This window comes from Hippopotamus amphibius, chromosome 5 (assembly GCF_030028045.1).
Source record: "Hippopotamus amphibius kiboko isolate mHipAmp2 chromosome 5, mHipAmp2.hap2, whole genome shotgun sequence".
Lineage (NCBI taxonomy): Eukaryota > Metazoa > Chordata > Mammalia > Artiodactyla > Hippopotamidae > Hippopotamus > Hippopotamus amphibius.
In genome coordinates, this window is record NC_080190.1 from 19860074 (window position 1) to 19887634 (window position 27561).

Here is a 27561-nt window from a genome sequence, read left to right on the forward strand (position 1 = left end):
TGGAAACTGTTCCCTGCATTGGCAGGTGGATTCTTAACCATTGAGCCACCAGGGAAGTCCCTTTCTTCTTCTTATGGGTCATATTTTCTGGCTTCTTTGCATGTATGGTATACTAGATAATGTGAATTTTAAGTTATATAATGGTAGATATTTTTGTGTTACTGTCAATATTCTTGTACTTTGTTCTGGAATGTACTTAATTTACATGGAAAGTTTTATCCTTTGGGGTTTACCTTTTAAGATTTGTTAGCAGGACAGAAATAAAGGTTGTTTCCATGGCTAACATCCTGAACACCAAGGCAAAAATCTTTCTGAGTACTGCAGCCTGTGATCTCTGAATTACGGGTTTTCCAGTTTGGCTGGTGAGAACAAGCACGATTCCCAGCTCTATGCCAGCATCAGTTATTATTTCCTCTACCCTTTGGTTCTTTCCCTATTCTTGGGTAGTTTCCTCACATGCTCTGATTAGTATGTAGCTAAAGACTCTAGGGGAACTTCATGCATATCTCCACCTTTTTTTCTCTGCCTGTGACACACTCTCCCATCTGATATGCCGTCCTGTGATTTCTAGCTGCCTTGGACTCTCTAGGCTCTCAGTTCTGTCCCCTCAACTTACAGAGTCTGCCAGGCTCCACCTAGGCTCCCCCTCTCTGGGTTGCAATTTGGGAGACTCTTGTAAAGCAATAAGCCAGGGCAATAATAAGCTTACTTGATTTATTTCCTGTCTCTCAGGGAACAATGCCTTTAATTGCCTGACATCCAGTGTCTTTAAAATGCTTGTTTTGTATATTTTGTTCACTTTAAAAAAATTCTTTTTAGACAGAAAGGTAAATCTGGTACCTATTACTCCATCTTGGCCACAGATGGAGGTCTCTTTATTCTCATTCTTATTTTTTAGTGAAGCTGGGCATTGCATTTGCACATATTTTGTAGAAATAATTTGAGGCTTACAATGTGTTACTTTCCTCCAGAGAAGATTTACATTTGCTTCTCTAGGCATCCAAGGGCACTAGCAATCTGAGATTACCTTTATCAAAGTCAGTTGTTGTGATGATACATGACTGGAGGTTAGTTCCTGTGATGGCTTATCTCATTCTAGCTTTGATGGCTCATCTAATTCAGGTGCTGCCTTTTGGAGTAACAACCCCATGGTAGTTTGGTCTATTAGCCTCCTAATCCCACCCTGTGGACTTTTCATTTCAACTCTTGCTACCCAGTGTTATTTTATTTGAAGTAAGTTTCTTGTAGATAGCACATAGATGAGTGTGTTGTGTTTAATACATTCTGCTTACCTCTGTGTTTTAATCACTGTATTTACATTATTTATTTTATTTATTAATATGCTGGGGCCTAAGTCTGTCATCTCATTCTGTGTTTGCTTTATTTATCATTCCTGTTTATCTTTTCCTACCCTGCTTTGGTTGTTTAAATGTCTTCTAGGATTCCATTTTGATTTATTTATAGTGTTGTAGAGTATATTGCTTTGTATAATTTTCTTATTTATTGCTCTAGGTATTGCTGTGTATATATATAGCTTATCACTGCCCCTAGTAGCCATGCTATTCCATTTCAAATAAAGTATAGGAATCTCATTTATATGTTTCTTTATCCACTTTTTAAATAAAATTTACTATTTTCTCCACATTCATAGTATTTTCTCACATCACATAAGATAATGTTATAATTTTTGCTTCAACTATCAGACATGATTTTATAATCTCATGGTAAGAAGATTATTTTATTTACCCTTATTTTTTTGCGTTATTTTTCCTTCATTTCTGGACTTCAAAGCCATCTTCTTTTAGCCATTGTTTAAGGGTAGGTCTGCTGCAACAAATTCTTTTTTTTTCCTTTGTTTGAGGTCATTTTTATTGCCCTTTAATTCATGAAGCATATTTTGATTAGATACAGAATTCAAGGTTAGAAGTTCTCTTTCAGCACTTGAAAAATCTTATGCTACTCCTTTTGGCCTCCATGGTTGCAGATGAGAAATCTGTTATAATTGGAACTGGTTTTCCCCTGTAGGTAAGATGTCTTTTCTCTCTATTTCCAGTATTTTTTTTTTTTTTTTTTGCCTAGATTTCAGTATTTTAACTATAAAGTGTACAGGCTTGGATTTCTTTGGGTTTATTCTGTTTGATGTTTACTTACATTCTTGAACCTATAGGTTTATGTCTCTTCCTAAATTGGGGAAATTTTTAGCTATTAATTTTTTAAATGTTTTTCAGCCTCAATTTTGTTGTGCTCTCTGGGGCTCCAATGACACAAATGTTGGATTTGTGTTGTTGTCTCACAGATCCATAAAGCAATGTGTATATATATATATATATATATTAATTATTATTTTTTTGGGGGTACACCAAGTTCAATCATCTGTTTTTATACACATATCCCCGTATTCCCTCCCTTCCTTGACTCCCCCCCTCGAGTCCCCCCACCCTCCCCGCCCCAGTCCTATAAGGCATCTTCCATCCTCGAGTTGGACTCCCTTTGTTATACAACAACTTCCCACTGACTATCTATTCTACAGTTGGTAGTATATATATGTCTGTGCTACTCTCTCGCTTCGTCTCAGTTTCCCCTTCACACCCCGCCCCCTCCCATACCTCAAGATCTCCAGTCCATTCTCTGTATCAGCGTCCTTGTTCTTGTCACTGAGTTCATCAGTGCCATTTTTAGATTCCGTATATGTGAGTTAGCATACAATATTTGTCCTTCTCTTTCTGACTTACTTCACTCTGTATGACAGATTGTAGTTCTATCCACCTCATTACATATAGCTCCATCTCATCCCTTTTTAGAGCTGAGTAATATTCCATTGTGTATATATGCCACATCTTCTTTATCCATTCATTTGTTGATGGGCATTTAGGTTGCTTCCATGTCCTGGCTATTGTAAATAGTGCTGCAGTAAACATTATGGTACAAGTTTCTTTTGGGATTATGGTTTTCTTTGGGTATATGCCCAGGAGTGGGATTACTGGATCATATGGAAGTTCTATTTGTAGTTTTTTAAGGAACCTCCAAATTGTTTTCCATAGTGGCTGTACCAACGTACAGTCCCACCAACAGTGCAGGAGAGTTCCCTTTTCTCCACACCCTCTCCAACATTTGTTGTTTCCAGATTTTGTGATGATGGCCATTCTGATCGGTGTGAGGTGATACCTCATTGTGGCTTTGACTTGCATTTCTCTGATGATTAGTGATGTTGAGCATCTTTTCATGTGTTTGTTGGCCATCTGTATGTCTTCTTTGGAGAAATGTCTATTTAGGTCTTCTGCCCATTTGTGGATTGGGTTATTTGCTTTTTTGGTATGAAGCTGCATGAGCTGCTTGTATATTTTGGAGGTTAATCCTTTGTCCGTTGTTTCATAGGCAATTATTTTTTCCCATTCTGAGGGTTGCCTTTTAGTCTTGTTTATGGTTTCTTTTGCTGTGCAAAAGCTTTTAAGTTTCATGAGGTCCCATTTGTTTATTCTTGATTTTATTTCCATGATTCTAGGAGGTGGGTCAAAAAGGATCTTGCTTTGATGGATGTCATAGAGTGTTCTGCTTATGTTTTCCTCTAGGAGTTTTATAGTGTCTGGCCTTACATGTAGGTCTTTAATCCATTTGGAGTTTCTTTTTGTGTATGGTGTTAGGAAGTGTTCTAATTTCATTCTTTTCCATGTAGCTGTCCAATTTTCCCAGCACCACTTATTGACGAGGCTGTCTTTTTTCCATTGTATACTCGTGCCTCCTTTGTCAAAGATAAGGTGCCCATATGTGTTTGGGCTTACTTTTGAGTTCTCTATTCTGTTCCATTGATCTTCCTTTCTATTTTTGTGCCAGTACCATACTGTCTTGAGCACTATGGCCTTGTAGTATAGTTTGAAGTCAGGAAGCCTGATTCCACCAACTCCATTTTTCCTTCTCAAGATTGCTTTGGCTATTCGGGGTCTTTTGCGTTTCCATACAAATCGTAAGATTTCTTGCTCTAGTTCTGTGAAAAATGCCATTGGTAATTTGATCGGGATTGCATTGAATCTGTAAATTGCTTTGGGTAGTACAGTTATTTTCACTATGTTGATTCTTCCAATCCAGGAACATGGTATGTCCCTCCATCTGTTTGTGTCATCTTTGATTTCTTTCAGCAATGTCTTAAAGTTTTCTGCATACAGATCTTTTGCCTCCTTAGGCAGGTTTATTCCTAGGTATTTTATTCTTTTTGTTGCAATGGTGAATGGGAGAGTTTCCTTAATTTCTCTTTCTGTTCTTCCGTTGTTAGTGTATAGGAATGCAAGAGATTTCTGTGCATTAATTTTGTATCCTGCTACTTTACTAAACTCATCAATTAGTGCTAGCAGTTTTCTGGTAGAGTCTTTCAGGTTTTCTATATATAATATCATGTCATCTGCAAAGAGTGACAATTTTACTTCTTCTTTTCCAATTTGGATTCCTTTAATTTCTTTTTCTTCTCTGATTGCTGTGGCTAAAACTTCCAAAACTATGTTGAATAATAATGGTGAGAGTGGACACCCTTGTCTTGTTCCTGTTCTTAGAGGGAATTCTTCCAGGTTTCCCCCTTTGAGAACGATGTTGGCTTTTGGTTTTTCATATATGGCTTTTATTATGTTGAGGTAATTTCCTTCTATGCCCATTTTCTGGAGAGCTTTTATCATAAATGGATGTTGAACTTTGTCAAAAGCTTTTTCTGCATCTATTGAGATGATCATATGGTTTTTATCCTTCAAGTTGTTGATATGATGTATCACGTTGATTGATTTGCGTATATTGAAGAATCCTTGCATCCCAGGGATAAACCCCACTTGATCATGGTGTATGATTTTTTTAATGTGCTGTTGCAGTCTGTTAGCTAGTATTTTGTTGAGGATTTTTGCATCTATATTCATCAGTGATATTGGTCTGTAGTTTTCTTTTTTGGTGACATCTTTGCCTGGTTTTGGTATCAGGGTGATGGTAGCCTCGTAGAATGAGTTTGGGAGTGTTCCGCCTTCTGCAATATTTTGGAAGAGTTTGAGAAGGATAGGTGTTAGCTCTTCTCTAAATGTTTGATAGAATTCACCCGTGAACCCATCTGGTCCTAGGCTTTTGTGAGTTGGGAGATTTTTAATCACTGCCTCAATTTCCGTACTTGTGATTGGTCTGTTCATGGTTTCTACTTCTTCCTGGTTCAGTCTTGGAAGATTGTATTTTTCTAAGAATTTATCCATTTCTTCCAGGTTATCCAATTTACTGGCATATAGTTGCTTGTAGTAGTCTCTCATGATCTTTTGTATTTCTGAGGTGTCCGTTGTTACTTCTCCTTTTTCATTTCTAATTCTGTTGATTTGCATCTTCTCCCTTTTTTTCTTGATGAGTCTGGCTAATGGTTTATCAATTTTGTTAATCTTCTCAAAGAACCAGCTTTTAGTTTTATTTATTTTTCTTATGCTTTCCTTCCTTTCTTTTTCATTTATTTCTGCTCTGATCTTTATGATTTCTTTCCTTCTGCTCACATTGGGGTTTCTTTGTTCTTCTTTCTCTAGTTGTTTTAGGTGTAAGGTTAGGTTGTTTATTCGATCATTTTCTTGTTTCTTAAGGTAGGACTGTATTGCTATAAACTTCCCTCTTAGAACTGCTTTTGCTGCGTCCCATAGGTTTTGGGTTGTTGTGTTTTCGTTGTCATTTGTTGCTAGATATTTTTTGATTTCCTCTTTGATTTCTGTAGTGATTCCTTGGTTGTTTAAGAGTGAATTGTTTAGCCTCCATGTGTTTGTATTTTTTGCAGTTTTTTTCCTGTAATTGATATCTAGTCTCATGGCGTTGTGGTCTGAGAAGACGCTTGATATGATTTCAATTTTCTTGAATTTGCCGAGGTTTGATTTGTGACCCAAGATGTGATCTATCCTGGAAAATGTTCCGTGTGCACTTGAGAAGAAAGTGTATTCTGTCGTTTTTGGATGGAATGTCCTATAAATATCAATGAAGTCGAGATGGTCTAATGTGTCATTTAAAGCTTGTGTGTCTTTATTTATTTTCTGTTTGGATGATCTGTCCATTGATGTAACTGGGGTGTTCAAGTCTCCCACTATAATTGTGTTCCTGTCGATGTCCCCTTTTATAGCTGTTAGCATTTGCCTTATGTATTGAGGTGCTCCTATATTGGGGGCATGGATATTTACCATTGTGATATGTTCTTCTTGAATGGATCCCTTGATCATTATGTAGTGTCCTTCCTTGTCTCTTTTTATAGTCTTTACTTTCAAGTCTAATTTGTCTGATATGAGTATTGCTACTCCAGCTTTCTTTTGACTTCCATTTGCATGGAATACCTTTTTCCATCCCTTTACTTTCAGTCTATATATATCCCTTGGTCTGAAGTGGGTTTCTTGTAGGCAGCATATAGAAGGGTCTTGTTTTTGTATCCATTCAGCCACTCTGTGTCTTTTGGTTGGAGCATTTAATCCATTTACATTTAAGGTGATTATTGACATGTGTGTTCCTATTACCATTTTCTGAATTGTTTTGGGTTTGTATTTGTAGGTGTTTTCCTTTTCTTGTGTTTCCTACTTAGAGAAGTTCCTTTAGCACTTGTTGTAAGGCTGGTTTGGTGGTGCTGAATTCTCTTACCTTTTGCTTGTCTGAAAAGCTTTTGATTTCTCCCTCAAATCTGAATGAGATTCTGGCTGGGTAGAGTATTCTTGGCTGTAGGTTTCTCTCTTTCAGGACTTTCTGTATATCCTGCCATTCCCTTCTGGCCTGCAGAGTTTCTGTAGAAAGGTCAGTTGTTATCCTGATGGGTTTTCCCTTATATGTTGTTTGTTGCTTTTCTCTTGCTGCTTTTAGTATTTTTTCTTTGTGTTTAATTGTCGTTAGTTTGATTAATATGTGTCTTGGTGTATTTCTCCTTGGGTTTATTCTGTATGGGACTCTCTGTGCTTCTTGGACTTGGTGAATTACTTCCTTTCCCATGTTGGGGAAGTTTTCCACTATAACCTCTTCAAATATTTTCTCAGACCCTTTCTTGTTTTCTTCTTCTTCTGGGATGCCTATAATTCGAATGTTGGTATGCTTAATGTTATCACTGAAGTCTATGAGACTGTCTTCTAATCTTTTTATTCCTTTTTCTTTTTCCTGCTCTGTGGCATTTATTTCCCCCATTCTATCTTCCAACTCCCTTATTCGTTCTTCTGCCTCAGTCATTCTGCTGGTTATGGCATCTAGAGTATTTTTAATTTCAGTTATTTTGTTATCCATTGCTGTTTGTTTTTCTGAGTTCTTATGAACTCTTTCTTGTACTTTCTCTATTTTGTTATCGAGATTTTGTATCATTTTTACTATCATTACTCTAAATTCTTTTTCAGGCATTTTTCCTCTTTCCTCCTCATTTATTTGGTCTTGTGGGTTTTTTTCCTGCTCCTTTGCCTGCATGGTGTTTCTTTGTTTCCTCATGGTTGTCCAAACCTTTGGGGTTGCTTGTCCTGGCGATAGAGGTGTTTATAGAAGACTGTCCAAGCCTCAGACTAATGTCCAAGTATTGGATTAAACAAATATTAAGTCTAGGAAACACATACGTGTATAAGACACACAATTCCTGAATCCATTAGGACATAAGGCTCTAGAAAGACCTGACAGAACCCCAGTGTGCTATCAGATATTCAAAGAGAAACCCAACAGAAATTGACAACTGATACAGAACAAATCAGAGGCAAAAGCAAACAAACAAACAAATAACACCTTACACATACAAACATTAATCCAGGGAGATTTTGTAAGCTAGGATCAAATATAGAAAAGAGCCAGAGTACCACCAGAGAGAATGGAAATTCTCAGAATGTAATTAGACAACTGTACTAAGAAGTAAGATAAAGACAAAAGCCTAATATTAAATACCAAGGCAGTGCGTCATCTGGAGAATAGAGCAAGGAGTCTGAGCAGACCGATACTGTTGCTTATAAGTATGTTAAGATAAAATAAACTTAAAAAGGCTGGAAGAAAGGGGAACAGAAGAGCGTAATGTGGTTGGAAATATGCAAATAAAAAGAAAGGAATGGAAATGTATAAAAGATAGGGATGAAAGGAAAGTATGAGAGATATATTGTCTGTACTACCAAAAACTTAGCTAGATATAGAGGTATATAAAAAGGCAAAAAAACAAAAAAAAGAATAAAAGAATCATTAAAAAATTATGTTATAAAACTTGTAGATCCCGTAGGGCTAAGATCGTATTTAATAAAAAAAAGAAAAAAAAAAAAAAAAGAGAGAGAGAAAAAGAAAAAGAAAAAAAATCCAGACCTGATCCCAGAATGGACCAGTTCAATAGGTATTGATACTACTATTTCTGTTTCCTTAGCATCTCAGCTGTAAGTGTCCTTCTCCTTGCCTTGGGTTTTTTTGCATTATTCTGTGACCAGCAGAGGTTCCTTTATTGTTCGTCTGTAAGCGGAGGTGTGTGGGGAGGGAGAGGGTACAATAGTGGCTCCTTCCCCTGGGAGTGAGTGAGCAGTGGCGCACTGTTGTTTCAGTCGGGCTTGGAGGTGCCTGTTGCAGAGGGACGCTGGTGGCTCACGCGTAAACAGAAAGTCTTAGAGTTGGGCCTCTCTCGGGGTTTTTTTTTGTTGTTGCTGTTTTTTTTTTTTTTCTCTCGGCAGCCTCCCTGCTGCTGGCGTTGCAAGAGGTTTTAATCTAGCCCCGCCTGAGTGCCTGAGGGTGCTTGTTATCCCTGAGCGCGGTAGGTGGCCCACGGGCGCCTCTCCACTGCCTGTTGCAGAGGCGCCGAAAGACAGAGAGAGATAGGCTATGCGCCCCTACCCCCCCGCCCGTGAGCCTGCAGCCTCCAGCCGCCATCATGGCCGGGCAGCTCTCAGGGACCGGCACTCCTCTCCGCGGACCTCCTCCCTCCTGTCCTCTCAGTCCGTCACCCTACCGGCAACAGTGTTTCTCACCCTGAACCAGCTCTCCAGTTCCCACGCTCCCGCTCCCGGACCCTCTGTTCAGCCGCAGATCGACGTCTCAGTCCGGGAACGCTGAGCTGTGCTGCGGACCCTTTGTGTGTTTCTCACTCCCTCCCGTCTGCCACAGCTCCGCCGCTTCACCCTCTTTGAGCCTTCGTAAATGCCTCCCTACCGGCTGTGTCAGGCTCCCCGTGGTCCTTTCTGGTGTCCGAGGCCGTCTGCTGGTGTTCAGCTGGTTCTCTGTGGGAATTACTGCATCCTTCCGTGCATTCCCAATGCATCTGTGGAGAGGGATGCACTCCATGTCCCTCTACTTCGCCGCCATCTTTTCTCCCCCAGCAATGTGTATATTTTTTACAATCTCTTTTATTTGCTGCTCAAAATGAGTGATTTCTATTGCCCTATTGTATTATTTTGCTAAGACTGCTGTAACAAAATACCACATGTTGGGTGGCTTAAACAAAAGAAACTTATTGCCTCACAGTTCTGGAGGCAAGAAGTCTGAAAACTAAGGTGTTGATAGGGTTGGTTCCTTCTGAGGGCTGCAAGAGAAGAATCTGTTTTAAGTCTCTCTCTTCTTGGCTTGTGGATGGCCATCTTCATGTTCACATGACACTACCCCTATAGGCATATCTCTGTGTACAAATTTCCCTCTTTCAATGAGGACACCAGTCATATTAGATTAGTGCCCATCCTAATGACCTCATTTTAACTTGATTACCTTTGCAAAGACTCTATCTACAAATAACATTACATTCTGAGGTACTGGCAGTTAGAACTTCAACAAATAAATATTGAAAGGTTACAGTTCAGCTCATAAAAATATCTTCTTCAAGTTCATTGATTCTTTCCTCTGTCATCTTCATTCTGCCATTGATCCTTCCAGTGAATATTTTACTGCTAACTGTTGTATTTTTAAGTTATATAATTTCTATTTAGTTCTTTTTTGTATTTTCTTTATTCATTTGATGAGATTTTTCTGTATTTTTTGTTTCAAAGGAATTTGCATTTTCTGGTTAAATCATATTTATTCTGACTGCTATAAAATGATTGTTACTTAATTCCAACATTTAATTTCTCTTGGTGGTGGCATATGTTCATTGTCTTTCTGAATCATGTTGTGATTTTTTTCTCATTGTTGATGTGACTAGTGATATTCGATTGTATCCTAGAAGTTATAAGATTCTGGCTTCTATTTAAATCTGTTTTAACAGATTGTCACCCTATTTAGATTGAGCATTTAAGTCCTAGTCTTTTTTTATGAGCCATTGTTCAATGACAATTTAGTTTGGAGAGGTTTTTATCATGCTGTTTTTGTTTGCTTGGTTTGTCTAGTGCCAGTGGGGCATCTACTATTCCCTGAGAATTTCCCCTGCAGAGATGAAGTCATGTCCCCTGGCCAGGCCACTGGTGACTTTAGATGAGAGAAGAGAGTCTACAGGCTTTAGGGATGTAAAGCACTTCCCTGGGCTGAACTGTTGTCAGCAGTACTCCTCTTTGATGGAGGGGGGGAATGTATATAGGATATCTTCTACTGCTACATTGGGGATTGGGAGATTCCAGGCCTGGATCACCTTTTTGTACTGGATGGGTATTCGTGATATCCTGCAACATTGTGTTGTTTCTCCAGTTCTGGGGCCCCTAAGCAGTCTGACTACTTCTTCACACCTTTTAGAGTTTTCTATGGTTGTCCATTGTGTTATTTGTAGTTGTATTTTATGGTGTATTAGTTAGGGTTCTCCAAAGAAACAGAATCAAAGATAGATGGGAAGAAAGATAGATAAATACCAAGAGAGGCCTGGGAACAGGGCAGTTGATGGTGTCAATTGCAGTATAAGAGCAAGAGAAAATAAGATGAGATGTCCCAGTTACAGCAGTGAGACAAAAAAAGAGAGAGACAAATTTCTCCTTCCTTGGCCTTTTGTTCTATTCAGGCCCTCAATGGATTGGATGATACTCACCCACACTAGGGAGCATCTAGTTCCTAGTTACTGAGTCCCTAGTTACTGGGTCAGCAGATTCAAATGCTGATCTCATTCAGAAACACCCTTATAGACACACTCAGAAATAATGTTTAATGTGGGCACCCCGTGGCCAGTCAAGTAAACACCCCAAATTAACTATCATAAATAAAGAAAAGCAGGGAGTCTTTGCCATCTTTTGTCCATACAGGACATCACATATTTATTTTTTAATATATTTTCTGTTATTTATTTGGATTTTGAGTGGTAGATGAATGTGCACATACATGCTTAGTATTCTGTCTTACACATCACATTCCTAAGTTGGAGACTAACACTTGAGGTTTTTTCTAGTGCATTTTTTTCACACCAGAGTTGCTTGAGAACAAATGTTTGTAGATTTGCATGATGTTTTAATGAATATTTGTTGTTGTTGTAGGGTATAAGGTGGGACCTCTGTATCCAGTTGTGAACTATTGAGAAGTTGAAGTGTGGAAAAACATAAATAATGGAGGAACTTTGTAAACCAAAAGGGAATAAGCATATCCCAGGAATTAATAAGGCAATGTTATATCTTCTTTTTGCAGTTTTATTTTCTCCATCTCTTAATGGTTCCAGTCAAATATATCTGCTGCTTCCCTGGTAGGAGTGTAAGCTCATATGTCTTTCTCTTCCCCAGGCATGAAATACATTAATCATTTTATTAAAATGTAGAAATTTTTCTTGATTGGCCAGTGTTGGTGACAAGACTATTTCTTATTAGTTTAGAGATGTTTAATTTTTTCTAAACCAAATGGAATTATCAACAAATTCCTGTTCACAATAATCAATGTGAAAAATATTTTTAAATCACTCCTTAGGCACTAATTAGGGATAATATATCTTACCTGCCAGCCACCAACACAAATGGCTCTTGTTTTTAATTTTAACATCATGGAATTGCCTCATCTGCCACTGTTTGGAACCTGATCAGGAAGAAAGGAATTTATTTCAAAGGTTGTTATTAAAATCACTTACGAGTTTCTGAGATAAATAGTTACATGGGTTTCATCTGAAAAAGTGACAGGCCAATTTCAACTGGTAAACTTTAATTAGCAGAAAAAATTTTGTATAAATCAATTAACAAACATGTGAGTGCCCCTTATGTGCCTGCATTCTGATGGTCTGTGGGAAATGTACATAAGTCAAGGTATGTTCCATTGCTCACAGCCTGAGTTTGGAGATAAAGAATGCACATGTGAAATGATTAACAGAATCTAGGACACTGATCATCAGAAAAGAATGAGTACAGAGAAGGAAATGGCAAGGAAGTATTACCTGGAGTGGTCAAGAAAGACTTTTAAGAGTAGGAGAAATATGAGCTGGGATTTGATAGAAGATGAATTCTGGAATGGCATCAGGGAGACAAAGAACACTTAAAGGGAGAGATGACAGATGAGACCCAGGGGTGAGAAGGAATTTGGTCAGTGTTTCCTAAATGGAGAAGACCAACATGCTAGGGAAGGGGCAGGGGTTTAGGGAAGAGAGGTGCAGGGATGGATCACCAGGAGAAGACGGGTGGAGTACCTCCTGATGTCCTAAAAGAAAGCAATAATCATGTTTGTCATTGGGTATATGAGTTCTTTGGGGACAAGAACTGAATTTTTGATTCTGTATCCCTGTATCTGGCCCTCAAAACTTTTGCTGAATGAATGGAGAAAGAACAATGGAGAATCTAAGCTTAGTCATTTCTTCAGCTCCTGGATAAAACTTTCATGGTCCGCGTCATCATCCTCCTCCACCTCCTCCTTTATCTTTTCCACATGTTCTATTTGCAGCTACCTTGAGGCCAGCCTTCCCCACAGTTACATTGTACTGAATGTACAAAGCTACTTTTAAGTGAGCCAAGCTCACTCATGTTAGGATTTGGAGTCATTAGGATTTTGAGTCAAAAGTTCTCTTGTACAATTCTAAAACGAGTTCGCATTTTTCTTCCTTATGACTCATTTCCGTGGTAATTTTCATTTTGTGTCATTCTTTTATGGAAAATCCTTGTTCTGAAAACCCAGTTCTGAAATACATTTTTTTTTAATTATAAGGTTATTACTTAGTTTTAGATTTACAGAAAAATTAAGTGGAAAGTACAGAGCGTTCACATATACCCCCTCCCCAGACACACCCAAAGCTTCCCCAACCATCAGTATCCCACACCTGAGTGATACATATGTTACAGCAAATAACATTGTCACATTATAATCACCAGAGTCCACTTTGGGTTCATTCTTGGTGTTGTACTGGGATGGCCAAAATTTTCATTCGGGTTTTCCCATAACATCTCACAGAAAAACCTAAATGAGATTTTTGGCCAACCCAATATATTCTCTGTGTTGTGACAAATGAAAAATGACATGTATCCTTTATTATGGAATCATACAGAAGAGTTTTGCTGCCCTAAAAATCTCCCTGTGCTCTACCTATTCATTCTCTCCCCACAAGCCCTTGGCAACCACTGATCTTTTTACTGCCTCTATAATTTTGCCTTTCCCGGAATGTGATATAGTTGGAAGCATACGTTATGTAGCCTTTTCAGATTGGCTTCTTTCACTTAGTAATATGCACTTAAGTTTCCTCCATGTTTTTTGTGGCTTCCTAGCTTGTATCTTTTTAGCACTGAAGAATATTCCATTGTCTGTCTATACTGAAGTTTGTTTATCCATTCACCTATAAAGAATATTTTGGCTGCTTCCAAGTTCTGGCCATTATGAATAAAGCTGCTAAAACACGGATGTGAAGACTTTCATGTGGGTATGTTTTCACCTCTTTTGGGTAAAGAGCAAGGAGCATGATTGCTGGACAGTATAGTATGTTCAGTTTTGTAAGAAAACACGCTACTGTCTTCCAAAGTGGCTGTGCCATGTTGCATTCCCATCAGCAATAAATGAGAATCTTTTTCACAAAAATATTTTAGTATTTTTAAAAAATCTAAGGGAGGAAGGGGAAGCCCCTTCTTTAAAACAAACAAGCAAAAAATCCTATAAAAGCTAAAAGTTACTTGAAGTTAAAGACAAGGCATGATTTACCTTCCTGATCCTACAGACTGCTAAGCACTTGGTGGTGGTTTGGAGAGGTTTACCTATTTGAATTCTTTCATTCCCTTTGTAGTATTTTTTTTCCCCCTTAGGCAGTATTGTCACATCAGTTGACTGGCTTAGTGTTCAGTGCTGTAAGTTTTGTCACGAGTGCCTAGTATTTTTCTTGAGTTAATTTACCTCCTTGCTGGTTCAACTATCTAAAGAAGTAGTTGATTTACTCAGTGTAGTCAACTCCCATTCAAATTAATTATGTGGAGTTTGCGTGGTTAAAACATGCACTAGGCAACAACATCCAGATCCAGTCATGGACAGGAACCTGAGGACAGGAACCTGAGATCAAAGGAGCAGTGACATTCCTCTTTGTTCACTGTAAAACTAGCATAATGCTGTGGCAGATGTAAGCCATTATCACACTATTATCATTATCAATCATTGTTTTGGAAGTAAATCTAATATTCACTTTTAATTCAAAATAATTGCTTTCAGCAAGTTTATTTTATACTTAACCACATACGCTTAGTTTATTTCATCTTCTGTTGCCATAGGAGCAAATAGATTAATACAATTGCCTGGGCCTGGTGCAAATAATTTATTTGATGTATTGTTTTTCACTTGCGAATGGAAAACTTGTCCAATTAAAGGATGAGAATTCTCCCACCAACTTTAAATATTATAATTTTGACACTACCTAATCCATCTATCATTATTTTTAGAGATATTTGGAAATTTTAGCCTTGATTCATTAGAAAGCAGCCAGAGCTGTGCATTCATCATTTATGTTTTACTTTCTGTCTCATGAATCTCATGGTAATCGGGGGACTGCTCTATGTAAGGTCAATTTTTAAGCACTATATGTGCAAACAAAGAAGTAGGAGCTTCTTCTCAACAAAATCTCAGGGAATCTCCAACACACTGGGAAAGCTTTTCAAATTAATTTAGTGGCATAAATAAATAATTCTCTGAAGTTCAAGTAAAAATTCAAGCCAAAGGGCTTGAAAGGACTACTTCTACCCCGGCCCATGGATTGAGAAGAGTTCCACAGTCTGGTCCCTGCTTTGTGAATCTTCTAATCAAGTTGGGTGGCCCAGGGTTGGAAGTAACAATTGCCTAAGGGCATGAAAACCCTCACGAAGTATTGACCTATCTCCAAAAACATCAAGTTGGAGGGAGAGGGGGAGGAGCAATGTTAGGGCTATTTTTAATATTATTTAAAAATCAAATGGACTTACTTATAAAACATCTGCAAGACCAGAAACTTCATATGGAGTGATTAAAAGTGCAGAATCAGAGGTCACTCCACTGAATTTGCATCCCAGGTTCACCCCTTGTTACCTGTGGGAATCTGGACAAGTTACATAGCCTCTCCAAATCTCAGTTGCCCCTTTCAGAAAGTGGGATATTTCCTAGAGTGCAGGAGGATTAAATGAAAGTGAAATGCCTAGAAGGTGTTTACCATAGTGTCTGACTTACAGCAAGTATTCAACCAACAGTAGCGATGACCAGTACTATTTAAACAGACTGTCACATTTGTGTGTTGTTCACTATAATTCCATCAGCTTTGTGTGACAAGACTGTTTATCTCTTTCTGATCAGCTGTGGCCAGCAATTAAAAATGACTTCAATTAAAATGGGTTAATTAAGTCATGTCTTAATAAGTTTTGTGTAGTTGATGAGATGTGTCAAAACTCAGTATTCAAAAACAAAAGTGACAGAAGCAAAAAGAAAAAAAAAAGGGATTCTTGGTGGTGATAAGGTTGAAGATTTCCAGGGCAGACCCTGAGTGCAGGAGAGGGTGTGAATAAAGGGAAAAGAAGAAGACAGTCATGGTCATGGCCTCACTGCTCACCATGATCCTTCTTAGTCTCTGCCTTCCAAGCACACTGGCCTTGTTTCAGTTCTTCACATCATCTTTCCCCACTTTGGGCCTTTGCAATTACTTTCCTCCCCTGCCTGGAACAGTCTCCTCTCCTCTCTTCATCTAACTAATCCTTCTATCCTTAGGTATCAATTAAAACATCACTTTCTTCTAAAACCTTCCTGATGCCCCAAACGAGGCCAGGTCTCACTGTTAAATTCTGCCACAGCACTGAGCACTTACTCTGCCCTCCATATTGTTGTATCCGCTTTCTCAATAGCTAATATTTGCTATATAAGCTCCCTGAGGGTGGAGGCTGCCTCTGATGCCTCATTCATCTGGTAGAGGGCCTAACACACAGGTGGTGCTCAATAATTGCAGGTTGGCTCATTGGTGGGGAAAGGTAAACTCCAGGTCCTTCCATATTCTTCTCCATCCACCTGTCCGCATCTCAGAATAAAGCTTGTGTGCTGTAGAACAGAGAGCAGAGGCCACTGCCTATACAGCAGATAACGGACAAGATTTTCCCTTTTCGTATTCTCCATGCTTTTCTCTCCTACTCATTCCACAGGCCTATCAATGGCCTCCAGACTTCCCATTTGTGGTGCTGAAGCTCTCCCCCCTTGGGTTCCAGCAGCACGGGAGGCCATGGTGGAGAGCAGCTACTGAGAAGTATGGGCAGGGCAAGAAACCAGGGACTTGGGAAATCTCTAAGGACATTTATTCAACAATAATTTATTAATAATAAAAATAACTGACACCTGTTGAGTGCTTATCTTGAGTCATATCACTTAATTTTCGCTGTGAGTGTACCAAGTAGTTACAATTAATATGCTGTCATACAAATGAGAAAACCGAGGCACCATGCAGTGAAGCAACTTTGCCAAAGTTACATATAAAGGAAGATGTGAAGCTATGGTTTGAACCTGAACTCTTAAACAGGATGCAGTTTTGCATCTCATGGGTCTTGCTACAGGCAACCACGTACCAAACATGACATTAGATGCTGGAGATTCCAAAACAACCAAGTGTTAGACTCTGGTCTTTGGGCACCTATAATTGGGTGGGGAATTTAGGCAAAAAGTTTAACAGGCCCTGTGCTAAAGACTGGGCTAGTGAGATTTACTGCATGATGGGATGTACAGCAAGCCTCCAGGAGGGTACATGTTCTGCTATGGGAGAATGTCACTTGGTGGACGTTTTAATCCAGTTTGCACCTGCACAGGCACAGGCATCCAAAGAAGGGTTTGTGGCACTTAGGCAATTTATGTTCTTGAGACACCAGGAGGCAAGTTAATCCTCAGAACTCCTAGAGTCTTTTTCGCTCTGGCCAATGGCCAGCTTCTCCTTGGACAAGGATATGTTTCTTGACTTAAAAGGGGGGAAAAAAAATGGACTTTAGCTTTGGAAGCATATGGTGTAATTTTAAGTTATTAGACCATTATTAATGTTCATGGGAAAATTTCCAAAATGTTTCTCTAGGCCTTTGATTCAAAGAAAAACTATTCTATTAACCTGTTTTGCATTTCTACCTAAAAGCTGGCTAATTTGTGCAGCTTATGGTTTAACATTTTCAAAGACTCGAGAAAAGGAGATATTTATTACCCACATTTTGCTAAATACATTTGTTGCTGTCCTTCTCTGGTCCTTGCATGAGATTCCAGAAATGTTTTCTATATAACCCTGTGGCACATCACGAGATAACGGCAGGACAACTGCAGCTCTTTAGCCTCCTTTTAGGGCTCACTAAAGACATATGGGTTTCCATGATGTCCATGATAACTACAGATTTCATAATATAGGAATTAAATTATTAGATTAATTAGATGTTGGAACATGAAATAATGAATACAGTATGAGAAGATACAGGTTTGAGCTCTTGATTGTCACTTATTAGCGACTGAACAAGTATTTATCGAGCATCTGCTGTGCGCTGAGTACTGTATTAAGCTCTGGCAATATAGAACTACACAAGACAACATGGTGCCTGCCTTTTATGGAACTTGCATTCCATGCTATGGGGAAAAGCTTAAAATCTTAGAGAACTAAAGAAAATTAAACTGCCTAGAATGTAATGAAAAGGTTAGGGAGTAGCACCAGATGAAGTCATAGTGGAAATCTGGGGTGAGTGATGCTTTTGGCTTTTTTTGTTTTGTTTTGTAAGCTCTTCATTGGAGTATAATCGCTTTGCGCTGTTGTGCCAGTTTCTGTTGTATAACAAAGTGAATCAGCTGTATTTATACATATATCCCCATATCCCCTCCCTTTCACGACTCCTTCCTATACTCCCTATCCCACCCCTCTAAGTCATCACCCATCATCGAGTTGATCTCCCTGTGTTATGTAGCAGCTTCCCATTAGCTATGTATTTTACATTTGGTAGTATATATATGTCAATGCTACTCTCTCACTTCGTCCCAGCTTCCTCTTCGCCCCCTACCCTGTGTCCTCAAGTCCATTCTCTACATCTGCATCTTTATTCTTGCCCTGTCACTGGGTTCATCAGTACCATTTTTCTAGATACCGTATATACGAGTTAGCATACGATATTTGTTTTTCTCTTTCTGGCTTACTTTGCTCTATATGACAGACTCTAGGTCCATCCACCTCACTACAAATTTGGCTTTGTTGTTATTTTTTAATTAAAATATAGTGGAAATAAAATGTTATATTAGTTTTCAGGTATACAACACAGTAAGTTGATATTAACATACATTACAAGAAAATCACCACGATGTCTCGTTACAGTCTATCGCCGTTTAAAATTGTGACATTATTGACTTTGTCCCCTATTCTGTATGTTATATCCCCATGACTTATTTATTTTATAACTGGAAGTCTGTGACTCTTAATCCCCTTCATCTATTTTGCCCATCCCCAACCCCCCTCTTCTCTTGCAACCATAAGTTTGCTCTCTGAATTTATAAACCTGTTTTGGTTTGGTTTTTAGATTCTACATATAAGTGAGACCACACAGTATTTGTCTTTCTCTGTCTGACTTATTTCACTTGGTATAATCTCTGGGTTTATCTATGTGGACACAAATGGCAAGATTTCATTCTTTTTTATTGGCTAAGTAATACCCCATCATGCGGTGTGTGTATCATATCTTCCTTATTTATTCAACTAGGGATGGAAACTTTAGTTGCTTTCATATCTTGGCTATTGTAAATAATGCTTCAGTGAACATAGGAGTGCATATGTCTTTTCAAATTAGTGTTTTTGTTTTCTTTGGGTAATTGCCCAGAAGTGTAATTGCTGGATTTTATAGCATTTCTATTTTCTACTTTTTGAGGAACCTGCATGTTGTTTCCATAGTGGCTGCACCACTTTACATTTCCAACAACATTGCACAAGGGTTCCTTTTTCTCCACATTCTCCCCAACACTTGTTACTCATTATCTTCTTGATAATGGCCATTCTGACAGGTGTAAGGTAATATCTCATTGTGGTTTTGATCTGTATTTCCCTTATGACTAGTGATGTTGAGTATTTTTTCATGTACCTGTTGGTCCTCTGTATGTATTAGGAAAAATGTTCAGGATTCTGCCTGTTTTTTAATTGGATTGCTTTTAACATTGTTGTATGAGTTCTGTATATGCTCTGAATATTAACCCCTTATCAGATGCATGATTTGCAAATATCTTTTCCCATTCGGTAAGTTGCCTTTTCACTTTGTTGATGATCTCCTTTTCTTTGCAAAACTCTTTTTTAGTTTGATGTAGTCTCATTTGTTTATTTTTGCTTTTGTTGGCCTTTCCTGGGGAGCCAGGTGCCCCCTTGTGGGGCTCGAACCTTCACTCCTTAGGAAGGACCTCCACGTTGGTGATATCGCCTCTTGCTTGTGGATCACTATACCAGGGGTGTGAGTCCCAACTGCATCTCTGCGCCTCCTACCTGCCACGATGTGTTTTTTCCTTTATGTCCTTAGTTGCAGAAGAGCCATTTTGCTAGCCTTCAGGTTGTTCTCAGAGAGAGTTATTCTGTTTGTAATTGCAATTTTGGTGTCTCTGTGGGAAACGAACTCAGGATCTTCCTACCCCACCATCTTGATCCGTTCCAAGGTTCTATTGAGAAGTGCTTTCAAACTATGATAAAAACTTTGGCTCCTATTCCATGTGCAGTTAAGAAGAAGCTGTCAGTAAAACGGATTGTTCCAATTCAGATTCTGCTGGTTTCAAGTAATAGTAATTCATAGGAACTAGCTCAAGGAAAGATGGTTTATTATCAGGCAAAAGAGGTGTCTTTTGGAAATCCAAAGTCAGAAAACAGAATAGCCAGGCCCTACAGGAACTGAGACTAAAGTAGAAAGCTACTACTACTGAGGATGTTCTCTCTCATGCTTTCTCCGCTCTTTTGCGTCTCTCCTTTATTTATAAACTGCCTTCCTCTACTTATCCATAGTACACTTGTCTCATGATGGGTGGCTCAAGTCACATGTCTAGGTAACTTTTCAGCTTGGTTTCCAATTCTAACTTTCCTAGAACAAAATCGAATAAGCTTCCACTCATTTCCTTATGGGTAGGGTCCTTTATACAAGGCTTTGTCATGGAACTTGTAATTGGTTACCTAAGTCCGTTATCCATCTTTGACCCAGGCGGCTATGGCTAGCAGGATGGTGTCACGTGGCGTAACCATAGCTTTTGCCCCTCAATGGTTGTAAAACATAATGCACAGAAAGCTATCCTATTAGTAAATTTTGTAGATATGTGAAAGCTTTGCCTTGTCAACCCCACACAGTTTTAATGAAGGTAAAATGAGTTAAAGTTTTGAAAATATTTTGGTAAACTGTGAAGGCCTATTAGAGATTAGGAAATTTATTTTGCCCACTGTCAGACTGCTCTAAGTAATGTATCAATATGATCAAAAAAATGTATTAAGGTCCACAAAAAGTCTAGAGAATAATGTAGAGTGAGAATTTTTCCGATTATTTACCAGTCATATCTCCTAAAACCAGCTCTCTTGATGATATTGAATACAGGTTGGTAAAGTGATAATTAACTATTCAAACTGTAGTTGTAACTAATTATTTAGATATACATTATGATCCTTTCAAAACCCTGTAACACCATTTGGGACAATGTGATAAGAGGAGGAATATCTAAAATGCAATTTAGTAACTAGAATATGTCCTTACAAAGGTGGGGATGAGAAGTCAATGTTGTTGAAAGGATACATGTAATTTTCCTTTTGTTAATGAACGATATATCGCTCCCAACAAGTAGATGGCAGTAGCTGTTATTCTGTTGAGGTGAGTGGTTCTAGGGATCGAACTACGTGTTCAGTATGAGACATCACACCCTTGACAAAAACATTTCAAATATTTGTTTTCTAATGATCTTATGAAAGCAGAGAAATTGGGAACTCAGTTTGTATAACACAGAACTGCCTGGATGTTAAGGGTTCTTGGAAAACTGAGGTAGATATTGATAGGTATTGTTAGGTATTCTTACTTTGCTTGGTTCGTTCACTTGTTTGTTTGTTTGAGTCATCCCTTAAGATTCCAGCATCATCTAATAGAAGAAACCTTGTACAGGAAAACTAGGTTCAAATTTCCATGGCCTCTTGTCTATGGGACTTTGATATCTGTCGATCTCTTCACTATAACTCCTGTAAGCTAAGCAAGCCTTTCCTGTAGTCATGCCTTTTTGGCTGAGGTCCAGAAGCTGGGCAACAAAGAATATGAAATGCTTATGCATATTAAAAAATAAAGCCCAGACTATATATTTAGAATTTGCTAAGGAATGATTTTTAAAAGTTATAGTTCATCATCTACTTTAAGTATATATAAGACAATATGCAAGGGAAATAGCATTTCTTAGAAAAAGAGGGGAGTGGAAGAGTGTGCTTCTCCCCACCTCAAGCCCACTGCTTGTAGAAGAGAATATGCTTCCAAGAGAGAGTCTAACCCCTCACCCCACCTAGAGGTTGTGAAGGCGAGGCCCCAATGTCACTAGAAGACTAGTGTCGGATGTGGGGAGAGAGCCTTCATCCCATATGTGTTATCTCCTCCAAGACTTCTTGGTGATGCTTCCCTGACAGTTTAATATTGCAGTTCTCTTTCAGTGATCTCCATTTCCCTCCCCTGCCTCCTTTTTCTCCATAGTACCCGTCACTGTCTAATTTATTATATAATTTATTAGCTTTTTAGTTAATTGTCTGCCTCCCTACTCAAGGATGTACATTCCATGCAGACAGGGGCCCTAGTTTTTTTCATTACTCAAATCTGAGTACTTTGAACAGTGCCTGGCAAATGGTAGGGGCTCCATATATTCTTGAAGTGAATTAAATTGTGAAGACCTCCGAGAGTCCTGTGGAGTTTGGGTGATGTAAGGAGCCTCTCTCAAGGGGACAAGCTAGCCAGAGAGATCCTGAGGATGGGGGGTAGAGCAGGCTGCAGGGGGCAGTCAGGAGAGGCATGTAGGCTGCGTGTGTGCAGGAGGCAATAACTGGCTTGGATGGTTACTGAAGGGGTCCCACCAAGCAGACAGCCTATGGAGTGAGCATGCGGTCTAAGCAGGGGCCAAGGAGAGGTGGTTGGTGACCAGGAGAAGGGGCGAAGGGGCATCCCGGTACCAAGCTAGATTACAACTGCATAGCCCAGCGAGACCTCCCTCTCCTGCTCTGGCTCAACGTTGGAGGAAAGGGAGCTGGTTCGTGACCAGGAAAGAGGGTAGAAGAGAAGGTGAGGGCAGAGAGAGGACACTGAGCTCACTACCGCCTTCCCACTGTGGTGTCCAAGCTTGAGTCCAACACAAGCTCCTAGTGGGAAGTTTAAATCTATTGAGGGAACTGTATTCAATATCTTGTGATAAACCATAATGGAAAGAAATATGAAAAAGAATATATATGTGTGTGTATAACTGAGTCACTTTGCTGTACAGAAGAAATTAACACAACATTGTAAATCAACTATACTTCAATAAAAATTTAAAAAAAAAGAATATCGTAAATCTATTGAGAGAGTAATAGTTTGATATTAGAAAACACTGAATTTGTAAAAAGTCTCCTCTAAATGAGGCTCATTCTATGTGAGAGTAACAAGAGAAGATGAGGAATCTGCTTGAGATTTTATTGAAGTTTAATTCTAACGGGCAGGTTTCAACGACAATGAAGAGGGGAAAGTTTTTTCTTCCTATTTGTACCCTCCTGAGTGAGCCCTTCCACTGAGCTTTGCATGTGTAGAATCAGAGGTGAGTGTGTACATTGCCCAGCACGTCGCTGGACACTTACTAGACCCTCAATACCTGCCCGCGGTTGGTACAATGTCATTCTGTGCAGCCTGCAGGAGACATCCCCAGCTGGGCTTCCAGCCTCAGCCTCATTTCCCTACTCAGTTTGCCTATTTCTATGTGTACTTGTCTCTTCCATGGAAATTTCTCTAGATTTCCCTTGATTCACTCAAGGTAGAGCCTATAGATTTCTCTTTCTTCATAGTCTCATGGTTTCCAGGGGCGACGATGATGATTGTCAAGATAGCCAACATCACTGTGAACTTATTAAAATACCAGGCACCCTTCTAAGCACTTGGCATGCATTATTTCCTGTAATCCTCACCACAACCCTAAGAGGTCATCATAGACTGTGAAAATGAGGTTTTTCAGTCTCTGGAACATGCCTGAAACTGTTCAGCTGGTGTCAGAGGTGGTATTTGAACACAGAGCTAAACAACAAGCAAAGGAAATTAGCCGGGGCCACCCCACATCTTGACAGTTGACCCTACACCCTGTTGGAACAGGTGTTCATCCTCTATTGCACACCTTGTCCACAGATTCTTTTTTGTTGTGAAATCAGGAGGACTAATTCAGTTCCCTTCACTGTGCTCCTTGCATGGAAAGTATATTTTGTAATCGCATCACGTGTCTGCAAGATGAAAAGCAGCTTTCTTGGTTCCGCAGGTAAAATCAATGCTTCAGATAAAAATCCTTGAGCCTCAATTATTGAATGCAGTGGTCCAAACAGAAACTCTGGTTATCCAGGCAAAAATATTACCAAAAGTCCCTTTGTCTGTTTCTAATTAAGCGTATCCAGATCCTCTGCCCTATTCGTCCCACGTGGATGTGTGTTTATGTAATGAATCAGCAGCTACCAGGCAGTTGCTTTTGCTTTGCCTTTAAACCCTCCATGGTCTCATGTTCCCAGAGGCAGACCAGGGCCCTAGGACTGATGGCCACCAGGTTGATAACTCGTAGAAGTGAGCAGATTATGTGATTCAGCTCTTGGTAAATGCAGGGCTTGATAGAGCTCTACATACCTCAGGTATTTTATTGTATGTTTCCCTCTTTGACATCCTCACTGAGGCGTCTTCCCAATTAGTGCCGTCTGAATTAATGAGGGACCAGTCAAGTACGTAAACTCGCCCAGAAAATGAGAAAGGACTTCTGGAGAAATGTTTTCACGGCTCTAACAAGGGTGGCAGCTTCTTGCATAGAGTGCTGCATTCTACCCAGCTGATAAAAAGATTGTTATGATTTTGCCAGTTGTGGGTATGCTGAAGTTTACTAGCTCTTCATTTGTAAGCGATTCCTCGGAACACAGGTGCACTAATACATGTAAAAGGCACATCCTCAGGGAGAATATGAATACCAATTCAGGTTTTTATTTGCTTATTATTTACGGATCTGCTCACATTGTTAGGAAGATGCTGGACCACAGTCTGATTTGAATCTGCCAGTGCGTGGGACTATATTTTTCAAATTCTTCCTTTGGCCCAGAGCATGGAGATTAGATTGGCTTTCACGAACCACTGCTACTCATCCCCCACTGCCTGAAACCAGAATACTCATAATTTGGCGGAAGAGGCCTGGCAATATATATCCATAGTTTTGGCTGCAAAGTGGGCATGGGATGGTGTAGCCTTCGCTTCGCTTCGGCTTTTGCACAGACTGCCATGGTGATTAGGAAGAGAAAACTGCTAATCCTCTGGAATGACCTGTACTATGTTTCCTATCCCCCAAGTGATTATGTTCAGAACACAAGTGCATTTCAGGGAAAGCACATGGGGAATCGTTCTCTGGCTTTCGTCAAACATTACATCCTAATCCCTTTGAAAATTCCTTTTGGATCTACTGTTCTGAATATTTCAGGGTTGTATATATCTCATTAATTTACACTGCCTTTCTGGCATCATCCTTAATGCATTCATGATATTTATTCTGTTAGGTAACTTGGTTAACGATGTCAGAGGCAGACAAGGCCTGCTGGAAGGCCGTAATGGATTTAGCTAATGATGAGAGCTACTGTGTGCTGAGCCTCCTACCCCGTGAGACCCAGGGCTAGGCCCTCCAGTGTGTTACGTCTTTTCCTTATCACAGTCAGGCCAAATGTGTATGATCATCCACAGTTTGTTGAGGAAGAAACCGTGACTCAGATTATACAAATTGCTTTAGCTAAGTCATCCACTAGCACACTGGCGGAGCTAGGATTCCCATCCACATTGTCCCTCTAAGTTTTACCGTGGAGTTATCACCTGTCAAACCCCAGAGAGGTTTCTGAATCTCTGAGCCTCCGTTTTTCCATCTTTCCAAATGGGGAAATAATACCTGTGCTGTTTATTTTCCTGGGAAGACACAGAAAGCAATTGCAATGATATACGAGAAAATGCTTTGTAAGCTCCATGGTGCTACAGATATGGGAGGTAATACTAGAATGGAAGCATCAGAGGTACACATAATCCCCAGGCAGGGTAGATTCCAGAATCTTTATGACCGACCGAAGCAGGTACAACGACAGGGTAACTAAACATTATGTCTCCTTCCACATAGGGTCCTGCTTATATACTGGCTGAAATAAAATGTTTTCCTTGCATAGCATAGGGATTAAAAATTTTAGGGTTAACCTTGCTGATTTTGTTGGTGACCTTCTTGACTGATTTTCTCCAGGGGTCTTTCTTTCTACATACACAAACAGAGGTCTTTTAGTATTCCATTTGTGCAAATAGACCAATTTCTCCTTTAATTTTTGTTAAATCATGAAAATTTTTGTTAACCTGTGAAAAAAGTAATTTTATGGATGGAGAACTGATGCTGAAGGAATCTGCCTCAGGTCCTCTTGCTCATGATTAGAAGATCTGCATCTGGGCCCAGGCCTGACCCCAACTTGCAGTTTGGGGCTGGATTTTCTGATTTAGGAGCTATTATAAAATTAATTAGGAGTTATTATGTAAAATTAATTGAAAATATCCATATCCACAGCACAGGTGAGGGACACTTTAACACCGACCCCCCAAAGCCAAAAAAAATAATAATAATGTCATAAGCAGCTGGTGATTTTTGGACTATTATTATTCAGAAGAGCACTGTTTCTGCCCACCACCTCCGCCCCCCGCCACACCCCATCAGAATCTGTAAAACATGAACGGGCTGCATAATTCCCTGCTTCATGCTATCGTTTCTCTAGTCACATTTCCCTTTAACACATTCATCAGGACACTGCGCAGAGCTCTGGGTATTTCTATGGCCTTTGATTTGCACATTAAACTTTCCAGCTTTTGAATTTTTGAAATAAGTGGTAATGCTAAGGGAAGGATTAAGGAGGAAGAGCAGGCATGGCTTCACGAATGCACCCCTCACTGGATTTCGGTGGCTGTTTGCTGCTGTCTATAGCCCCACCAAACTTGTAACTGGTAACAGTAAACACCCGTGATGAGAACCTTGCATAGGTGTGAGAGGTGGTGTATTTGGGAACAGCTTACTGCCTGGGAGAGAATGGGATGCATCCGTAGAACCACTTTCTCCCTCTACGGGTCCAGCTCCCTGTAGTCTGTGTTGGCCTTGGGGTGTCACCATCACATGACTTATCAAGAAACAACTAAATGTAACAAAGAAAATGGATAATGAAAAAAGAAGGTATCATTTTAATGTAGGAGACATTTTATAATAATAGTCTATTCTAAAAAAGTATACCAGTCAACTTTGAAATTAAGATGAAGTGGACAATTTTCTAAAAGAAATGAACTACCAACTAAGAAAAATAATTAGACAACCTGAGTAGACCTATAAATATTAGGAAAATTTATATGGACGGTGACTCCAAAGATCATCTCCAGTATTTGTAGGCAGTGCCCTATTCACAGAGCTTGGGCACAAAAAATGTACATAGTGTGGTCCTTATTCTACAAGGAACTGACATCCCAGGAGACAGAGTAGATGGTATACATGTCCTGACATGAAAGGTGCAACATTAGTTGGAACCATCTCCATGGAAATCTGGGAGTGAGTATCAATATTGATAATAACTGCAGCAGTGATGACTTATGATCATAGTATCAATTATTAGCATCAATTATTGAGCACTTGACCATGATTAGGGCACTTTGCATACATTATGTTATTTCGTTTATAACACACATTAAGCCTATGAAAAAGGTAATTTTATGGATGGAGAACTGATGCTGAAGGAATTTGCCTCAGGTCCTCTTGCTCTTGATTAGAAGATCTGCATCTGGGTCCAGGCCTGACCCCAGCTTGAAGTTTGGGGCTGGAAGATTTGATTTAGGAGCTATGTTCTCTTCAAGACCCAGGAAGGCAGAGCAGAATACACCATGCAAAAGCGTTAATTTGGAGCAGCTGAAAGGAAGTGCACTTAAATCAGCTTTTGTGACTGAGAAATTTTTCTATTAATTTCACTGAGGATTGTTAGGTATCGTATTGCTTTTACACCTGGGATGTAATTTCATTTAAATGTGATTACAATGACATTTTGCATAGGGCACTGAGTAAAACTGTGCTTTTCTTCTC